At 37.8% G+C, this 20,404-nt stretch overlaps 1 protein-coding gene across 2 annotated transcripts in view; it reads left to right on the forward strand.

Annotated features, from left to right (window-relative positions):
- Positions 1 to 19,684: 19,684 nt before the first annotated feature.
- Positions 19,685 to 20,404, forward strand: part of ACSM3 (acyl-CoA synthetase medium chain family member 3) — a 59,215-nt gene continuing 58,495 nt past the window's right edge. For both annotated transcript variants that reach the window (XM_040257374.1, XM_040257366.1), the window contains exon 1: positions 19,685 to 19,845. The gene's annotated coding sequence lies outside the window, so the exon portion shown is untranslated. The remainder of the gene's footprint in view (positions 19,846 to 20,404) is intronic.

The raw sequence follows: 20,404 nt of genomic DNA on the forward strand, positions 1-20,404 counted from the left end.
GTACTGTATTTTGGACTCTTCTGTTGATTATGAGGGCTACTCTTTTCTTCTATGGGATTTTTGCCCACAGTAGTAGATATAATGGTCATCTGAATTAAATTCACCCATTCCTGTCCATTTTAATTCCTGGATTCCTAGGATGTCACTGTTTATTCTTACCATCTCCTGTTTGACCACATCCAATTTTCCTTGATTTATGGACCTAACATTCCAGGTTCCAATACAATACTGTTCTTTGCAGCATTGGATTTTACTTTTGTCACCAGAGACATCCACAGCTGAAGGTCGCATTTGCTTTGGTCCAGATGCTTCATTCATTCTGAGGCTATTGGTAACTCTCCTCTGCTCTTTCCCAGTAGCACATTGGACACCTTCAGACCTGGGGGATGCATCTTTTGGTGTCATATCTTATTTGCCCTTTATGCAGTCCTATACATATATAGATATAGATACATAGATGTCATTTACATGTCTATATCCATGTGTGTGTATATATATATATCTATCTAAAAATGATGCTTAGACTTTTGCTCTTCTCAACCAAAGCTCAAAGCTAAGAATTGAGAGGCACTGTCTCAGCCATTTCCAGAGTAAAAAAAAAAAAAAACAAAACTGTAAACAAAGACTAAGTTAGGTATATCTCTCCAAGTTTGGAAAAAGATGGCTTAATTAGCCCTGCTACATCCACACCACTCTGCTTCTCAATTTACATCAAAGCCTGGTGAGGGGAGAGAAGAGAGTGCTTTCACCTCCCTTTCCTACTTCTTATTTCCACTTTAGCTGCTAAGAATTTTTCACCCCCTTTGCAGAGAGGGACATAAAGGGAATCCCTTATAAAGGTTAAAGGTGTTTGTGAGAAAAAGAAACTGGCATCATATTCCTGAGTTGATGTACCCTTCCACCTGGTTAAGTGAGAAAATGAGCCAGGATGGCAAGAAGAGATAGGTGGCAGGATACAGAGAGGGAGAATGGGGAGGGACACAGCAACAGAGGAGAGGACTGTAGCCCAAGACAAAGTATTCTAAAGATGTGTGAGTTGTCTGTGTCAAGTAGACTCCCAGAAAGTACTTGGGCTTAAACAGGTAGACCCAACAGATAGAGGATTAAAGTCACATTGTCATGGTAACTCCTATTACCCTCGTATTTTTTCCTTATCCCCAACAAGAGGATATCTAGAGTTTACCATTGGCAAGGGAGAAAAAGTGGGAGATCAACAAGACTGCTTGTTTCTATTCCAGGCACTAGACCTGGAGGAGCAGCAAAAATAGTGGTCAGCCCTCCTGTCCAATGCTGGTCCTCAGAAGCACAGAGCAAGTCTGTGCTGAAGGGAGAGGAACAGGTACAAGGTACATTGTGTTTGAGATTTAAATTTTGAGTGGACAAACTTTTAACAACTGAAAGTGATTGGAAAGTTGTAGGACTATCCCAAGAAGTCTTTCATTTTTCTTAGTTTAATTACTGTGTGTTTTGGTGTGTTCCTCCTTGGGTTTACCTACCTGGGACTCTGCACTTCCTAGACATGAGTAACTGTTTCCTTTCCAATGTCAGGGAAGTTTTCAGCTGTTATTGCTTCAAATATTTCCTCAGGTCCTTTCTCTATCACTTTCTTCTCCTTCTAGGACCCCTATAATGTGAATGTTGGTGCATTAAATGTTGACCCAGAGGTCTTTTAAACTGTCTCCATTTCTTTTCATTCTTTTTTCTTTATTCTGTTCTGGGGCCCTGATTTCTCCCTTTTTTGTTTTCTGGGTTAATTATCCATTCTTCTGCCTCAGTTACTCTGCTATTGATTCCTTCTGGTGTATTTTTCATTTCGGATATTGTTTTGTTCATTTCTGTTTGTTTGTTCTTTAATATTTGCCTCCATTCTTTTTCCAAGGTCTTGGATCTTCTTTATTATCATTATTCTGAATTCTTTTTCTAGCAGGTTTCCTATCTTCGTTTCTTCTAGTGTTTTATCTTGTTCTTTCATGTAGGACATATTCTTATGCCATCTCATTTTGTCTAACTTTCTGTGATTGTGGTTTCTATTCTGAAGACTGCATGGTTGTAGTTCTTTTTGCTTCTGCTGTCTTTCCTCTGTTGGATGAAGCCATCTAAGAGGCTTGTGCAGGCTTCCTAATGGGAGGGACTCCACGGGTGGGTGGAGCTGGGTCTTGTCCCTCTGAAGGGCAGGGCCATGCTTAGGAAAACTTTAAGCTGTCTGCTGATGGGTGGGGCTGTATTCCTGTCCTGTTGGTTGTTTGGCCTAAGGCATCCGAAGTCTACCGGCTATTGGATACAGGTACTGGCAGCCTCTGGGAGGGCTTATGACAATGTGTACTCCCTAGAACTACCACCACCACTGTCTTTGTCCCCACCGTGAGCCACAGCCATCCCCTGGCTCTTCAGGAGACCCTCCAATACTAACAGGTAGGTCTGACCTGGTGTCTTATGAGGTCACTAATTATTTTCTCCTGTGTGCATGGGACCTTGCATGTTTCTTCCAGGAGTAGAATCTCTGTTTCCCCTAGTCCTGTGGACTACCTGTAATCAAACCATACTGGCTTTCAAAGCCAGATTCTTTGGGGGCTCCTTCTCCTATTTGTTGGACCCCCAGACTGGGAAGTCTGATGTGTGGCTCAGGACTTTCACTCCTGTGGGAGGGCCTCTGTGGTATAATTACTCTCCAGTCTGTAGATCTCCACCCAGCAGGTATGGGATCTGGTCTTATTGTGACTGCACCCCTTCGACAATCTTGTGACTTCTTTATCTTTGGTTGTAGGGTATCTTTTTTCTAGGTTTCCGTGTCTTTCTGTCAATAAATGTTCAGCAGTTAGTTGTGATTTTTGTGTTTCTATAAGAAGGAGTGAGCCCATGTCCTTCTACCCCACTATATTGAGCTCAACCCCACAAGAAGACATTAAGTGATGGAAAAGGGATATTGAATATTGAGAAGGAAAACAGAAATTGAGGGGGAGATAGTTTTAAGAGTCATTTGAAAAGCTACATATAAATATATGCATATTAACTAATTTTTATAGATATTCAATATATATAGATTTACATATCTATATCTATATCTCCCTTGCACTCCCTAAACACACACACACACACACACACACACTGTTTCACAACACATTTGGTGATGACTTTATTCTTTATGTCATTCTGTATCTTTTATACAGCATGTATAATGCATATGTTCTTTTTACAAGTTAAAATAAAGTGCCATTTTCTTGATGTAGATATTCACCAAACTATTTCTCTTTCCTCCTTGAGTATACAGCTAGACTAATTTTCAGCCCCCTGTAGGTAAGGGTGGAGAAACATGGGTAGATGTGATGAATGCTTCTAGGCCTAAATTCTTGAGATCCTCTACAAATGCACTGTTGTGATATTCCCTTGCTCTGGCTCTTACTCTCCTGCTTGTCAACTTGCTGATTTTAGAGGATCCAATAGAGGAATATTAGGAAGCCTAGGAGAGAGTGAAATCTATGAATATAAGGACTCTGACTACTGTATAGAGCGGAGCCATCTAGGAAAGTCCATCAACCAGGAACTTCTGCAATAGACTTGAGCCTCTGAGTTCCGAGTTTGTTTCTGCAGCACGGCCTGAAAGAAAGTGAAGTCGCTCAGTCATGTCCGACTCTTTGTGAACCTGTGGACTGTGTCCATGGGATTTTCCAGGCAAGAGTACTGGAGTGGGTTGCCATTTCCTTCTCCAGGGACTCTTCCCAAGCCAGGGAATGAACCCAGGTCTCTCATATTGTAGACAGACGCTTTACTGTCTGAGCCACCAGGGAAGTCTAAGCCTGTGTGCAGCACAGCCTAGCACACCTTAACTAATATACTGGGAATCTAAAGTTTGTTCAGAATGTCTTTACTATTTTTGTTAAAGTCTTATTGTCTATAGTGATTATGAACACTGTCTTTCTGATAAATTAAAAGAATAGGCCTCATAACAAAATGAAGAGAGTGTGGATTTTGAGATCTGACCTGAGTAGACAGCCCAGCCCTGTTGTTTCTTTGGCAGTCTCAGAGGGAAATTTTAGCCTGTTAGCCAGGCCTCTGTTTTCTTGCCAAAACACCACACTGTGCTTCTTACTTCCTCCTTAGAAAATGCATATGAAGTAGACCTCTGTCTGGAAGTAGATTACAAAATGGTTGAGACAATTCTATAAAAATTTTTTCCTTTTTTCTGTAGAACCATTTATGAAAATGTTTTATTTTTGAAGAATTTTTTGGTTATTGTTGTTTAAATTATTTGGGGAATATATTCATAACTTCAGACTATTTTACTAATACATTTTGAGAAAATATTTAGCCAACCTTGGCTGGTGCAATAGGAACTCAGGTGAGATGGAGACTATTCCAGGTAACATTTTCCTCTATTTGACTTAATTGTGCCAGTTCCACGAAGCACACACACTCAGCTCTTTGCAAGTGATGGAAAAACCTCAGTGGGGCTCAGAAAAGACCTGCCATTTTCCCTCTGCTGTTGTATACCAGAGTTGGTCTACATAGGAGTCAGGGTCTACTGGGAAGAATAAAAATGGAAAGATGGGGTCTAATCACATGTTGGTTATATTACCTTGCCTTTTCCCCTTCTCCCTTCCCTTGGGAGGGAACATAGGGCTGTTTCAACATGTTCATTATCAAAATCTTTGCTCCAGTCAAGTTGATTCCAAGTGTAATCAAATGACTTGACATTAAAGTAGAAGGATATTACCCTTCTAACAGAGTCACTTTCAAGCTGTATGATTTATTTTAAGGTTATTTGTTGTCTGCTCAACATTATTTCCTAATTTTTTTTAAAAAATGGGCATAGCTCTACTTACAGAGATGCTATATGGCCTATGAAAAACATTCAAGAAATGGTAATCCTCTTCCACTCTATGTAAGAGATGTTCTGAGGGAATTAAAGCTTAAGGCCCTTTAACAAGGAGGTGAGCATTCTTGCTCATGCTTTCCTTAAGCCTTGTGCAACAATGTATCTTGCCCAAGAACTGGCCTTTCTTTCAGTTCAGTTCAGTTGTTCAGTCTCTCAGTCATGTCTGACTCTTTGCAACCCCATGAATCGCAGCACACGAGGCCTCCCTGTCCATCACCAACTTCCAGTGTTCACTCAAACTCATGTCCATCGAGTCGGTGATACCATCCAGCCATCTCATCCTCTGTCGTCCCCTCCTCCTGCCCCCAATCCCACCCAACATCAGAGTGTTTTCCCATGAGTCAGTTCTTTGCATGAGGTGGCCAAAGTACTGGAGTTTCAGCTTTAGCATCAGTCCTTCCAAAGAACACCCAGGACTGATCTCCTTTAGAATGGACTGGTTGGATCTCCTTGCAGTCCAAGGGACTCTCAAGAGTCTTCTCCAACATCACAGTTCAAAAGCATCAGTTCTTCGGTGCTCAGCTTTCTTCACAAGTCCAACTCTCACATGCATACATGACCACTGGAAAAACCATAGCCTTGACTAGACAGACCTTTGTTGGCAAAGTACCCCAGCTAATGATCATGCAGCACAATATCTTACTCACAGAAATACTCTTCTTAGACTCTGTGTTAATAATTATAATTGTAACAAATCTTGCCTGGGAACCTGTTTCTTAGCAACAATATATCTCACCCAGAAACATGTTGCCCAGAAAAGACCTGTTCCTTCTGACTAATCTTGTACTGAAGTTATCTCAGGATTAATGCCTTGGGAAACGGTGAAATGGAACTTGTACAACCTTGAAGTGTTCTTTTTATCTATTCTCAGCAGCCAGTTGAGAAGTTTGCAATGCCCTGCTTAGTGAGGCAGGTACTCTACTACCCCCTTCTAATGTCTGTGTCAGTAGCTTTTTCTGTCACTTTCACTTTAAACAAAAATCTACACAAAGCTCTGAGTGACTGAGACTGTCTTCGATCCCAGTGTTAAATATTCTTTGGAGGCCACGAATCTGGCAGCACCGTTCACTGTAAGATATCAGTTCCAACACTAAACTCATTTTCTTGTTGTTATGATGGGAAAGGAGGTATGTTATAAGAATCTCTCAGAAACCTGGTGTTGACTGGGAAGTCCATTTATTTATTCAGATTTTTCTTAAGACAGATGGGTATAAGAATGATTCCAATCACTTAGGTTAGAATTCTCTAGGAGACTTCGTTTCAAATAATCTTAGAAGACGACTCAAGTGCAATGGGTTAGTCTCTGGGATTAAACTTGGAGTGAGGGTGGTTATTATACTTGAGCTGCATACTTGAGAAGAAAACCTGATCTACTTCCAGAGAAAACAGATCTCCCTGTAAAATGAGGGATGTAGGTGTTAACAAAATACACTGGGTAAATTCTAAAGCTCTAATTGTTTTCATTGAACAATTTATGAATTGAAAGGTGTCCCATCTAGCAAACAGAGAGGAATGCCAAAGAACTACAGAGAGGGAAAGGTGTTTAAAAGCAAGACAAGGAAATCATAGACAAAAACTATTACTTCAGATTTATCTGTGGGGGACAAAGGGGTCTAAGTGGCAGATGACTTTTGGGGATGGAAAGGATTACCTCATTGGTGCTGATCAATAAATTTCTTATTGACCAGTTAGAATTACATTCTTGGAGAATGTTGTGAGCTTTTGAAAGACTACAATGAACCAGGGAGATTATTGTGATTATTATAAGCAGGATAATTCCCAACATTTGGTGGGTACTTTGGAGCCATGGTCCCTAAGGACCAAACCGATCAAAATCAAATAAGTTGAAAAAAGACTCTGAAGTAGTCATCTTTTTAAGCCAAGTTGGATCATTTCAGTGGTCTTGTGTAACACTCCCCAGAAGTGTTCATCTACTTGCAGTAGGTGGTGTTGGCTACAACACAGACACTTTGCACAGACACAAGGCACTTTTAGCTGCCTTGTTCAGCTAAAAGGCAATCAAGGGCTAACCTATTATCAAGAACAACTTTGGCCAAAGAATCTAAAGATTTGTTAGACAATTATTGCTAAAGCAGCAGATTCTGCAACATTTTTAAGAGTTAAGGAGAGGCTCCTTGTTTGTAGGGAAGTAAGAAATCTATCAACGGGAGCTAATTTTGAATCTTGAATGCCTCCTGGTAATTTCCATTTGAATTTGTATAAGGGTTTGTAGGCCACAGGTAGTTTTATTCTGATTACCCTTACTTTATATTCCTTTCTTTGTATAGATCCTGAATGCAAAATTCCCCAAGTTTCCAGTAGTTAAGCAGAGATAGGAGTTCTTTGGCAGCCAGGGCAGATATGATTTTTTTTTTTTTTTAATGACAAATCCATCAGTCTGAGAAATTACCTACATCCTCCCTCTCCTTAACAAAGGCCTGGGAGATACAATCAATGGTGTCACCTTTCCAGGCTAAAGGAAGAAAGAGAAAAAGAGAGGGTTTTATATCTAGTTAAAGTATCAAGTCTTAATCTGGATCTCGGAAGGAAGTGGTCTAACTATATCTAGTTAAAGTATCAAGTCTTAATCTGACATCTTGGAAGGAAGCTGTCTACTTTGATGTCAGCTACTTATCTTCCCAGTCAACTTGATTTGGCATTTTCCAGTGTTTCTATTGGATCAGATGTCAGGTAGAGCCTTCTTTAGCTGTGAGATGTACATACAAAGTTCAAGTCCCTGAAGTTTGGCTGCCATCTGGATAGTGAAGAGGACCTGAAACAGTCTCTTCCAAGGAGATTTAAGAGCAGTCTTAGTTCTTACTATTCCCAAATCAGAAGGATGCGGGGGGTGGGGGTGGGGGAATGTAAATGTTTGTTTGGAGAGTTGTAGTCAGATTTCAGGAAGCTGAAAAAATTTAAAATCCAGTTCAGGGAATTCCCCAGCAGTCCAGTTAGGACTTGGCACTTTCAGTCTGGTGACTTGGGTTCAATCTCTGGTCAAGGAACTAAGATCCCACAAACTACCACAGCCAAAGAAAGGAAGAAAGAAAGAATCCAGTCCAGTTTACAAGTATAAAAGAAAACTCCAAAGTTGATTAACAGGATTATAATCTAACATCAACAAAAAAAGTCCAAACATAATTTTTCTCTTTCAATTGCTCCTGTTTTTTTTTTTTCTAGGATAATTAAAGTAAAACTAATCTGTTTACATAAGACTTAGCCTAAATATTTACATAAATACAATAAGAATAGTGATTGGCCATATAAATTCCTTTGAAGACTGCTTTGCTAGAACTTTTTATAAATTTAAACTTTCAAGGCCAGGAAACAAAACTAAAGTTCAAGTAAGTCCTTAAAGCTGTCTGATCATATCTGAGTCTATTCATATTTATTTCAAATGTTATTACAGTCAAAGCATTGTTTCTAATTACAATGTTTATAATTGTCCTGTTACTGGATAGCAGATTTTTATTGAACTTATGTAAATAACTATGTTGCCAGAAAAGACCACTAAACAGTTTCCATATATTGGAGACAGGTAAGGAGAAAAAGTAAATGTTTCATTTTTGTTTACAAAGGTATATTTTATCAAATTGATGTAAGTCCAAAAAGCTTAGGAGAAAACATTTACTTAAATCTGGAATAGGAAAATATTAGAGAACTGGCAATGTTTCAAAAAAAAAAAAGTCATAAGAAATATAATTATCTTCCTCAGCTTATTCACTCTGATGTTATTAATTCTTATTTTTGAATCCTCTTTTCCTCCTGGTTCTAGAAGAAACTAGGAAGAAAAGACAATTACCAGTTCAGTTTGATGATCTTAAAGTTAGCAGAAAACTGCACTTGTCAAGGTTCTTTTCCATGAATTCTCTTTGAGAATGAAGCACTTTTTCAGGAGTGCTTTTGTGAAAGCATCAGAGTAAAACAATAATTCTCTGCAAATGACAATGAATTTAAAATGCCCATTATGATGAGAGTTCATTATGATGGAATTAATAAGGAAATTTGGTTATATCTGTGACAAACAACATTTTAAGATAATAACAAGAATTATGGCTGATACTACCAGGACACATCAGATTTCCAGGAATTTCATACAATTTCTGAAACAAATCTAACCCATATAAACAAAACATAAAGAAGGCTTTGTGTTACTTATTTGACACTACTTCCCATGTAATTTTGAGACAGGAAGGCAAGAGTATAGCTATTTTGGAAAACAACTGGGAAACGGGCTTGGGCAAAACAGGCCTTAGAAGCTAATGCACAGAGGCCCTGGGGTCTGAGTCCCAGAGACAAGAATCAGAAATAAAATATTAACTTTAATCTCTGTTACGCTAGGAAGTGTACCTAGAAATTCAACTATAAACTTTAACTTTATGTCTTTTGATGTTTTCTTGCAGAAAATTCTCATGTACTCCTTTCCCCTAATAGAAACACTCCCTATTCCTGATAGCCACCTTGAAGACATCTACTACTGATCAAGAAGTCTGACAGTTTCTGGAAATTATCAGTGATCATGAGACAAACTTGCCCTTTTGTTATAAAAGCAACCTGCCCATTCTATCCCTCGAATTGGCACTCCTGTTCCCACTTTTTCCTTTGAGCACACGCTATCTCTTTTAATAAAAAGCTTTGCTTGTCTTAAAGTCTTATGGAAGAAATATTCATTTCTATGGTATTGCTGTCTAAGAATCAGGAGAAGGCCCCTTAACATACCAAATAAGCCTAAAAAATCTCTCTACCTTTTCATAAGGAGAGAGAACAAATCTTTTGAAATGTTTTAGAGACCCTTTGGAAATTTTCAAAGATACTTTGTGGTCAAAAAGGACTATATACAGAATTTGATTCGGAGAAGTTTGTCACAAGATCTCAACAAAGGTTTTAAAATACTTGGTTAAATAGGATCATAGGTCACTGTGAAACAGCACTTAGTTACCCATTCAACTAAAGTGACAACAGAAAATGTTAAGGCAAATACAGAAAGTTAAATAGATTCCTTTTTAACTTTAGCTCTTTTAATAGAGAAGATTAGGATTTCTGAACACAGAAACTTATTTGACAAAACACAGAATCCCTGTTTTTAGGAAGATGATTTTGAAAGGTAAATAAAAACCTTTTGTAATCTGTTATCAAGAGCAAACCAATAGCACAAAAAACTTTGTCCTTACAGCAGAGAGAAAACCAAATGATAATTTTACAGCAGTTTACTTTTGGTATTAAAACCCTTATACTTAATTAAATTCCAATCTTAGCCAGTTTTGACTACACAAAAATATTCCTTTCCAAAGATTTCTTTGTTACAAATCTTCTTTTACTGAAAACACATGTCCTACTTCCCATGCACATGGAAATGTTTCCCTTATAATTTCCAATAGCTTTAATCACATATATTAGAATTTTTAACTCTTAGAAATCTTTAATTTTGAAATAAAACTGAAAAGTACATGATCACAAACTATTTTTTACATTAGCATTCTGTAATTTGGCAAACATAAATTTTTAAATAATTTCTAGAAAGATGTACTTTCTGAAAGAAAATTTCTCAGCCTAGAATTAAGCATCAGTTCAGTTCAGTCACTCAGTCATGACCAACTCTTTGTGACCCCTTGGACTGAATCACACCTTGCCTGTCCATCATCAACTCCTGGAGCTTGCTCAAAACTCATGTCCATCAAGTCAGTGATGCCATCCAACCATCACTGACTTGATGGACATGACTTTGAGCAAACTCTGGGAGCTGGTGATGGACAGGGAATCCTGGCATGCTGTAGTCCATAGGACATGACTGAGCAACTTAACTGAACTCAACTGTAGAGTCATGTGAATTGTAAGAGGTAATACAGAGAGATTCCATGTATCCTTTACCCACTGTCCTTTACCACTTTATCATATTGTGCAAAATTTTATAGCACAATGTCACTACCATGATATTGACTTGATACAATCAAGAAAGAAGATACTTCCATCACCTCAAGGATCCCTCATGTTGACCTATTATACCCACATCCCTTACCTCCCACCCTGCCCCTCTCCTTAATGCACCCCCACAACTACTATGTAATGTGTTTTCCACTTCTGTAGTAATGTTGTCTCAAACATGTCAGATAAATGGAATTGTACAGTATGAAAAAAAAAAAGGGATAATCAAAAGGAAATTTTACAAATAAGAAATACAATAAGAGAAATAAAAAGCTATTTAGATGGACTAAAAAACAGAGTGAAAGTAACATTAAACAAATCAGTGACTTGGAAGGTAGGACAATAGAAATTACCCAATATTTATGACAGAAAGAAAACAGAATATAAAAAAGGGGGGTTTCAAGGTGTCACTCATGAATACAACACAGTTTGCTGTTACTGCTTTTGCTAAGTCAAGTTCGACTCTTTGCAACCCCATGGACTGCAGCCTGCCATGCCAGGCTCCCTTGTCCTCCACTACCTCCCAGATTTTGCTCAAATTCATGTCCATTGAGTTGATGATGCTATCTAACAATCTTATCCTCTACTGCCTCCTTCTTCTTTTGCGTTTAACCTTCCCCAGCATTGGTCTTGTCCAAAGAATGGCTCTTTGCATCATGTGGCCAAAGTAATGTAGCTTCAGCTTCAACATCAGTCCTTCCAAGGAATATTCAGAGTCGATTTCCTTTAGGATTGACTGGTTTGATGTTCTTGCTGTCCAAGAGATTCTCAAGAGTCTTCTCTAGCATCACAGTTTGAAAGCATTAATTCTTCAGGGCTCAGCCCTCCTTATGGTCAAACTCTCACATCCATACATGAATATTGGAAAAACCTCAGCTTTGACTATACAGACCTTTGTTGGCAAAGTGATATCTCTGCTTTTTAATACATTGTCTAGGTTTGTAATAGCTTTCCTTCCAAGGAACAAATGCCTTTTAATTTCATGGCTGTAGTCACTGTCCACAGTGATTTTGGAGCCTAAAAAATAAAATATATCACTGTTTCCACTTTTTCCCCTTCTGTTTGTCATGAAGTGATGGGCCCAGATGCCATGATCCTAGTTTTTTCACTGTTGAGTTTTAAGGCAGTTTTATCACTCTCCTTCTGAAACGGTCCTGAAAATTTGGTAAGCAGAGTACCCACAACAAAGAGTAAAAGGACAGTACCAAGGTGGTAGGAGAAACAGATGCAGACTCATCAAAGAAGAAAACCACACCCTAACCATGGTGATCCACAGATGGGAAGGCTTAGAAAAGTATATTTCTTTTCCCTCAGGAGTTAGAGATTTGAGCTCAACATGAGACATCTTAATCCATTGATCCTACACAAAAGAGACAAGCGCTCAAAACACTTGGCTTTGAAAACCAACGGGGAAATTACCCAGGAAAACTATAGAACTAAATGGAACAGAAAATCCACTCTTAAAAGGGCTTGTTCACTCAACCCAAAACCCAACACAAGAACACCAGATTGAAAAGCACAAGGATCATAGGTGAATGTGATGCAACTACTAATCTTGAAGCATCTGCTGGGGAGTCAAGAACCTGTTGGGATGCTCCCTGGGGATTGAGACACTGGTGTAAATCATTTTTGCAATCCCAGGCTATGTTGCTAATACTGAAGTTGGCAGGTGCCATTTTGAAATTCTCCCTCTAACCCTGCTAGCACCTGTACCTGCACTCTTCCAAGAGCTGGGCCTTATACCTGCTGCATGATAACTCTGCCCACCAGCACCTGGCAGCAGCCATGTCCTGGCCCTGCAGTTAGGGGCCATCCTCACCCAGCAGCATCCCACAGCAGCAGTGGCAACTCTACACAAAGGAAGGTGAACATAGCCTACATAAAAGATACTTCTTGAGCACCTCGCTCTGTGGCCAGGTAGGACTGCATTTCTGAACTCCATAGGACGTCTCCTACGTAAGTCACTCCTTCAAGATTCAGAGAGGTAGATGACTTTATCTACTACATAGAAACAAACATGGAGAATTAGGAAAAATGAGGGGATGAAGGAATATAGTCCAATTGAAAGAACAAAATGAAACTTCAGAAAAAGAACCAAGTGAAACAGGCACAAGCAATCTACTCAATAAAAAGTTTAAGGTAATCTTTCTAAACATGTACATTGAACTTGGAAGATAAGTGGACAAACACAAACATTTTAAGTGAGAACTTAAAAAACAGAAAATATCTAAAAATATCAGATAGAAGTTATAATGAACTGAAAAATATACTAGAGGCGTTGAACAACAGACTGGATAAGATAGAAGAATGAATAAGTGACCTGGAAGACAAAGTGATGAACTCAGACAAGAGAGAAAACTAAAAAAGAGAATTTTAAAAAGTAAAGATAAATTAAGGAACCTCTGGGACAACATCAAAGATATTAATATTCACAATATAGGAGTGACAGGATGGGAGAGAGAAAGGGAAGAAGTCTAGAAAAAATTATTTGAAGAAATAGTGGCTAAACATCTATAATCTGGGGAAGGAAACAGACATCTGGAACCAGGAAACTCTGGAATTACAAATAAGATGAATCTCAGGGGAAAAAAAGTGAAATGTAAAGATAAACACATCACGGCACACTATAATTAAAATGTTAAAAGTTAAGAATAAAGAAGAAACAGTGAAATCAGCAAGAGAAAAACAACTTGTTATGTGCAAGGGAAACCCTATAAGGGTATCAGCAGATTTTTCAGCAGAAACTTTATAGGCCAGAAGGGAATGGCATGACTTATTTAAAGTCCTAAAAGGAAAAAACTTCCAACCAAGAATTCTCTACCCAAGAAGTTTATCATTAAAAAGAACAGAAGGATAGATTAAGAGTTTCCTAGGTAAACCAAAACAAAATGATTTAATCACCATTAAACTAACACTACAATAATTAGAAACATGAAAATTAAAATCTCACTATAAAATGTAAATGTATAATGAAGGTATTGAATCAGTTACCTATAAAGCAAGGAAAAAGATTGTGAGATAAAAGTAGTAAAATTAACCAAAGTTAAAATAATTAGTTAAGTAATACATCAAATAAAAAGATATAAAATGTATCCTCAAAAGAATAAAATGTTGGGGTGGGGAGTGAAAACATAAAGCTTTGGAATGTGCTAAAATTTAAGTTGCTATAAAACAGACTGCTATTTAATAGAATGTTGTGTGTGAATCTTATGGTAACTACAAAGAATAAACTTATACTAAATACACAAAAGAATTTACATATAACACTAAAGAAAACCACCAAAACATAAGGGTAGAGAGAAAGAGAAAAAAGAAAAGAGAGGAAACACAAAAAGAACCAGAAAACAACACTGTGTCAATAAGCACACACCTATTCATAACTACTTTAAATGTAAATGGACTAAATTCACCAATCAAAAGACACAAGTGGCTGAATGAATTGAAAAAAAAAAAAACATTGATGCATTGCCTAAAAGGGACTCATTTCAGAAGTAAGGACACACAGAGACTGAAAGTGAAGAGATAAAAAGATATTCCATGTAAATAGAAATGAAAAGCTGGAGTATCTATACTCATATCACACAAAATAGACTTTCAAAAAAATTTTTCAACAAAGACAAAGAAAAGCATTACATATGATAAAGTGACCAATTCAGAAAGAAGATATAATTTTCATATGCACCCAACATAGAAACATCAAGATACATAAAACAAATATTAACATCATACATCAGGAAAAAGACAAGGATGCCTCTTTTACATCATTTTTATTCAACAGAATATTTGAAGTCATATCCCTGACAATTAGGCAAGTAAAAGGAATGAAAGGCATCTAAGTCAGAGAGGAAAAAGTAAAACTATCATTATTCGCAGATGCTGCTGCTAAATTGCTTCAATCGTGTCCCACTCTGTGCAACCCCATAGACGGCAGCCCACCAGGCTCCCCCGTCCCTGGGATTCTCCAGGCAAGAACACTGGAGTGGGTTGCCATTTCCTTCTCCAAAGCATGAAAGTGAAAAGTGAAAGTGAAGTCACTCAGTCGTGTCTGACTCTTAGCGACCCCATGGACTGCGGCCCACCAGGCTCCTCCATCCATGGGATTTTCTAGGCAAGAGTACTGGAGTGGGGTGCCATTGCCTTCTCCAATTTGCAGATGACATGATCCCATAGACCCTAAAGACTGCACTAAAAGAAAACAATTAGGACTAACAAACAAATTCAGTAAAACCAAAGAATACAATATCAATATATAAAAATCAGTGGCATCTATACACTAGTAACAAACTATCAGAAAGATACGAAAATAATCCCACGTACATTTGCATGAAATAGAATAAAATACCTAGTAATAAATGTAACCAAGGAGGTGAAAAACCTGTACACTGAAAACTATAAGACATCGTTGAAAGAAATAGAAGATAGAAAGAAATGCAAAGACATATAATGCTCATGAGATGTAAGAATAATATTGTTAAAATGTTCATATTACTTAAAAAAATCTACAGATTCAATGTAATCTCTACCAATATGCCAATGGCATATTTCACATAACTAGAATAAAATTTTACTTGGAGCCAAGAAAAAATAATAACCAAAAAATCTTGAGAAAGAAGAAAAAAGTTCAAGGTATCACACTTTTTGATCAAACTATACCACAAAACTATAGTAATAAAAACAGTATGGTGTGGAGGAGCTGGAAGGCTTTAAGCAAATACTGAAAATGTATTTGCTCCACTCATGACGCAGGTTGGAAGCTGGAATGAGCATAACAAAGGGTTATGAGCGTTCACCAAGTGCCCAAGGCTGGGAACGGATAACAAAGGGTTATATGCTCGGCCTCGAGGCATTTGGAGGCTTCCTTCTGACCACATGTTTCTGGGAGCAAGGACGGTTGTCTCATGATAAGACTCTCTTTAGAGTTTCGCCAAAGCTATGTTATGGCTTGGGCGGTGGGAACTGTATTTTATGCTTGAATGCTTTGATGTTTTATCGAGAAAGGCTACGTGCAAGTCTGCTTTATGCTCTGCTCCCTGAGACCATATATCTGCAAAAAGCTGGATAATAAAATTTGTCAGTCCACTAGAGGCTGTCCCTGAATGTCCTTTTCAGAGCAGGGTTCTCCGAGCCTTACAGTATGGTATTGGCACAATAATAGACACATAGATCAGTGGAACAGAAGTGAGAGCCCAGAAACATACCATACACATATAGACAATTAATTTGCAACAAAGGAGAAAAGAACATATTATGGAGAAAGGACAGTCTCTTCAATAAATAGTGCTGGGAAAACTGGACAGCCACATGCAAAAGAATGAAATTAGACTTACATTTGGGCTCCAAAATCACTGCAGATGGTGACTGCAGCCATGAAATTAAATGACACTTGCTTCTTGGAAGAAAAGCTATGACCAACCTAGACAGTATATTAAAAAGCAGAGACATTACTTTGCCAACAAAGGTCTGTCTAGTCAAAGCTATGGTTTTTTTCCAGTAGTCATGTATGGACATGAGAGTTGACTATAAAGAAAGCTGAGCATTGAAGAAGTGATTCTTTTGAGCTGTGCTGTTGGAGAAGACTCTTGAGAGTCCCTTGGACTGCAAGGAGATCAAAGCAGTCAATCCTAAAGGAAATTAACCATGAATATTCACTGGAAGGACTGATATGAAGCTGAAGCTCCAATACTTTGGCCACCTGATGCAAAGAACTGACTCATTGGAAAAGACCCTGATGCTGGGAAAGATTGAAGGCAGGAGGACAAGGGGATAACAGAGGATGAGATGGTTGGATGGCATCACTGACTTGATGGACATGAGTCTGAGCAAGCTCCTGGAGTTGGTGAAGGACAGGAAAGCCTGGCATACTGCAGTCCATGGGGTTGCAAAGAGTTGGACATGACTGAGCAATTGAACTGAGCTGATACATCATACACAAAAGTTAAAAGGGGATGAAAAGCTTGTAATACCTGTAATAACCGAAATAATAAAATTTCTAGACAAAAAATGTAGGCAATATCTTCATTGACAAGGGCCTTAATGATATTTTTCTGTGGCTCTAACTCCAAATTAAGGGAAACAAAAGCAAAAATAAACAAATGGACTACATCAAACTAAACAGCTTCTGCACAGTGAAAGAACCCATTATCAAGATGAAAAGGCAACAGAGTAAAATCGGAAAAGATATTTGCAAATCATATATCTGGCAAGTGCTAATATCCAAAATACATAAAGAATTCATTTAACCCAGTGACAACAACAAAAAAAACAACTAGGTGGAAAATGGGTACAGAATCTGAATAGACATTTTTCCAAAGAAGACACAGAGAAGAGGGAAAGATGTTCAATATCTCTGATTATCAGGTAAGTTCAAATCAAAACCACAATAAGATCTTCAGACCTATGACTATCATCAAAAAGATAAAGAATAAGAATGTTGGAAAGGATGTGGAGGAAAGGGAACACTCTTACACAGTTTATGGGTATAGTCCTATGGAAAACAATATGGAGATTTTTCAAAAAATTATGAATAGAACTACCATATGATTCAGCTGTTTTACTTCCAGGTTTATCTGAAGAACACTTTCTGATCAAACTATACCACAAAACTATAGTAATAAAAACAGTATGGTGTGGAGGAGCTGGAAGGCTTTAAGCAAATACTGAATAAATAGGTTTATCTGAAGAACAAAAAAGCCACTAATTTTTAAAGATATATGCATCCCTATGTTCATTGCAAAATTATTTACAACAGAAAAGATATGGAAACAACCTAAGTGCTTATTGACAGATAAATGGAAAAAGAAGGTAACAGATAATGGATAAACATATATATGTTCATATGTGTGTGTGTGTTTAAATAGAATACTACTCAATCATAGAAATGAATGTAATCCTGCCATTTGTGACAACATGAATTGACTTTGAGGTATTATACTAAGTAAAGTAAGGCATACAGAGAAAGAAAAATACCATATGATTTTTATTCATGTATGAGTGACTTCCCTGGTGGCTCAGATGGTAAAGAATCTGCCTGCAATGCAGGAGACACAGTTTCGATCCCTTGGTCAGGAATATAAAACAAATAAGTGAAAAACTCACAGGTACAGAGAACAAAACAGTGGTTACCGGAGGGTAAGGTGGTTTAGGGTAGCTGAAATGCAAAAGCCACTGTATGCTGATGGATGGTAACTAGTCTTGTAGTAGTGATCACTCTGTAGTGTATATAGATGCTGAACTATAATGCTGTACACCTGAAATGCATATAATTAAAAAAATATATCAGGGCCCCAGAGATCTATGGGACTATCATTTAAAAAAAAGTAACATTTGTGTCATTAGAATTTCAGAAGTCAAGAAAACTAGGGCAGGTCTTTCTTCAAATAATGGTTAAAAAGTTCTAAACTTTGGCAAAAAAAAATAAACTATAGAATTTGGTAATATATGAAAATAATTATACAAAAGGAAAAAGTGGGGTTTATTCCAAGGAAGCAAGGCTGTTTGGTATTTAAAAATCAGTCAACATAATCTACCTTATTGACAGGGTAAAGAAGAAAAAAATCACATGATGGTGATAATTGATGCATAAAAGGCATTTACCAAAATTCAAGACTTATTGATGATAAAACTCTCAGGAAAATAGGAATACATAGGAGAATTTCCTACACTTGATAAAGTTTTTTGTAGATGCTCTTTATCAAGCTAAACATGAAGGACTGAATGTTTTCCCATTAGTATCAGGGACAAGGCAGGGATGTCTGCTCTCAACACTCTTAACCAACATAGGGCTGGAAATTCCAGGCAGTCTAATAAGACAAGGGAAGTAAAAGGCATATATCTGAAAGGAAGAAGTAAGCCTGTCTGTACTTGTAGATGATATAATTATCTACAGGGAAAATCCCAAGGAATCATCAACAACAACAACAAACTCCTAGAACTAAAAAGGGACAAATAAATTCCTCATCTTGTTTAAGTGAATTTGATTTGGGTTTTTGTCATGTGTAACTGAGTCATTTATCTTTTCATCTTCCCATCAAATATTTATTGAATGCCTAAAATTTGCAAACAACTGTTCTAGATGATAGTGATACATCCATGGAAAAAAGAATTGCTTACTTGTAAGCGTGGTAGTAAGAGATGTAAAAAGTTAAAACAGGTAAAGACACAAAAATGAGGGATGCTATTTTAGAAAATGTGGTAAGGGAAGACCTCTTTGAGAGGTCATCTCATAATAGAGGGATTTGGTAAAGGCAATAGTCCAGGGAAGAGTGTTCTAGGCAGTGGAAACTGCAAGTTCAAAGATCCAAAGGCTGGAACACGTATGTTACAAGAAAAGTAAGGGGGCTGATGTGGCTGCAAGCAGAGTGAGGGAGAAAAGGAGAGGGCAGTGGGTCAGAAAGGACACTGTGCCAGATCATGCAATTTCTTGTAGTCCTGTAAAGACTTGAATTTTTACCTGGCATGAACTAGAAAGTGTTGAAGGATGTAACCAGAAGAGCAAGCTGATACTATTTATTCTTAGTCCTGACCAGTTCAACAGGTCCAAAAATAAACAGCAACTGGTTCACTGAGACCTAGAGCAACCTATACCTTAATTTCTTTCCTTTCTATTCAAAACCGCTTTGTTTTCTTTCACCCTTTTTTCTTTCCTTCTTCTGAGAGAAAATTCCCTCAATCCCTTTATGAAACTAACCCCTCCAGCAACTCCATGGACATTTTCCCTCTAATAAATACCTTATTTTTCCATTCTTGCAAAAGCCTGTGGTGTGAGTAAATTATTAACTATAAAAGGGATAAGTAACCTCAGGGGATTGTGTAAACTTACAGTGTAAACTTAGCCCAGAACGGTTGCTCCTCCCTCCAGAATGTCTTCACCAATCCAAGCAAGACACTTCTGAGCATAATTTAACCTTTTCAAACTGCCAGGCTATTCTCTCTTCTTTTGGTTATTACCACCACCAAAGCAGATGCAAGAGTTCAAGTTTCAGGGATTCTCCTCTAGGAAATAAGTCTGCCACCATCCGTCATCTCCAGCTGTGTCGGAAGCTGCCCCTTGAGTGAGTACCACCTTATCTGTCTTCTAAGTAAGGTTTGCTGGGCTGGCACATGTACTTTTAAACAAAGATAGCAAACAAACAAGACCAACAAATCAAAAATGGTCTCACTGAAATCTTGGGCAGCTGGGGTGTTTCTATCAGAATTTGTCAGTTGTGTAATACTATCGAGTAAGTGACCAGGAGTATGTACATAAAAAGGCTATAAACATAGCAGCTAAGTTTTTCATTTTAAGCTTTTCATGCTATTTAACTTTTTTAAAAACTACGTTCATTTGTTAATTTCTTAAAAGGTTTTTTAAAAAATTCAGTTGAGTCCAAGTAGCAGCTGAGTTTTTCACTGTACTACTTAGTTCACTGTGCTGCTCAGTGGCAAATAAGAATCCCTCTGCATCATCCAGGAAGTATGCAAGCTTTTTCTAGGAACTTTTAGGAAACACGCATGCAAACTCAAGGAAATAACGTGGGGGCAGCCACTTTTCTCTGCTATGTGGTCAACCATAGATCTAAAAACTCTGTATAGAAGTTTTAAGGTAGGATCTTGTTAGGTTGGGGAAAGTAG

This window comes from Oryx dammah, unplaced genomic scaffold (genome assembly GCF_014754425.2).
Source record: "Oryx dammah isolate SB20612 unplaced genomic scaffold, SCBI_Odam_1.1 HiC_scaffold_2, whole genome shotgun sequence".
Lineage (NCBI taxonomy): Eukaryota > Metazoa > Chordata > Mammalia > Artiodactyla > Bovidae > Oryx > Oryx dammah.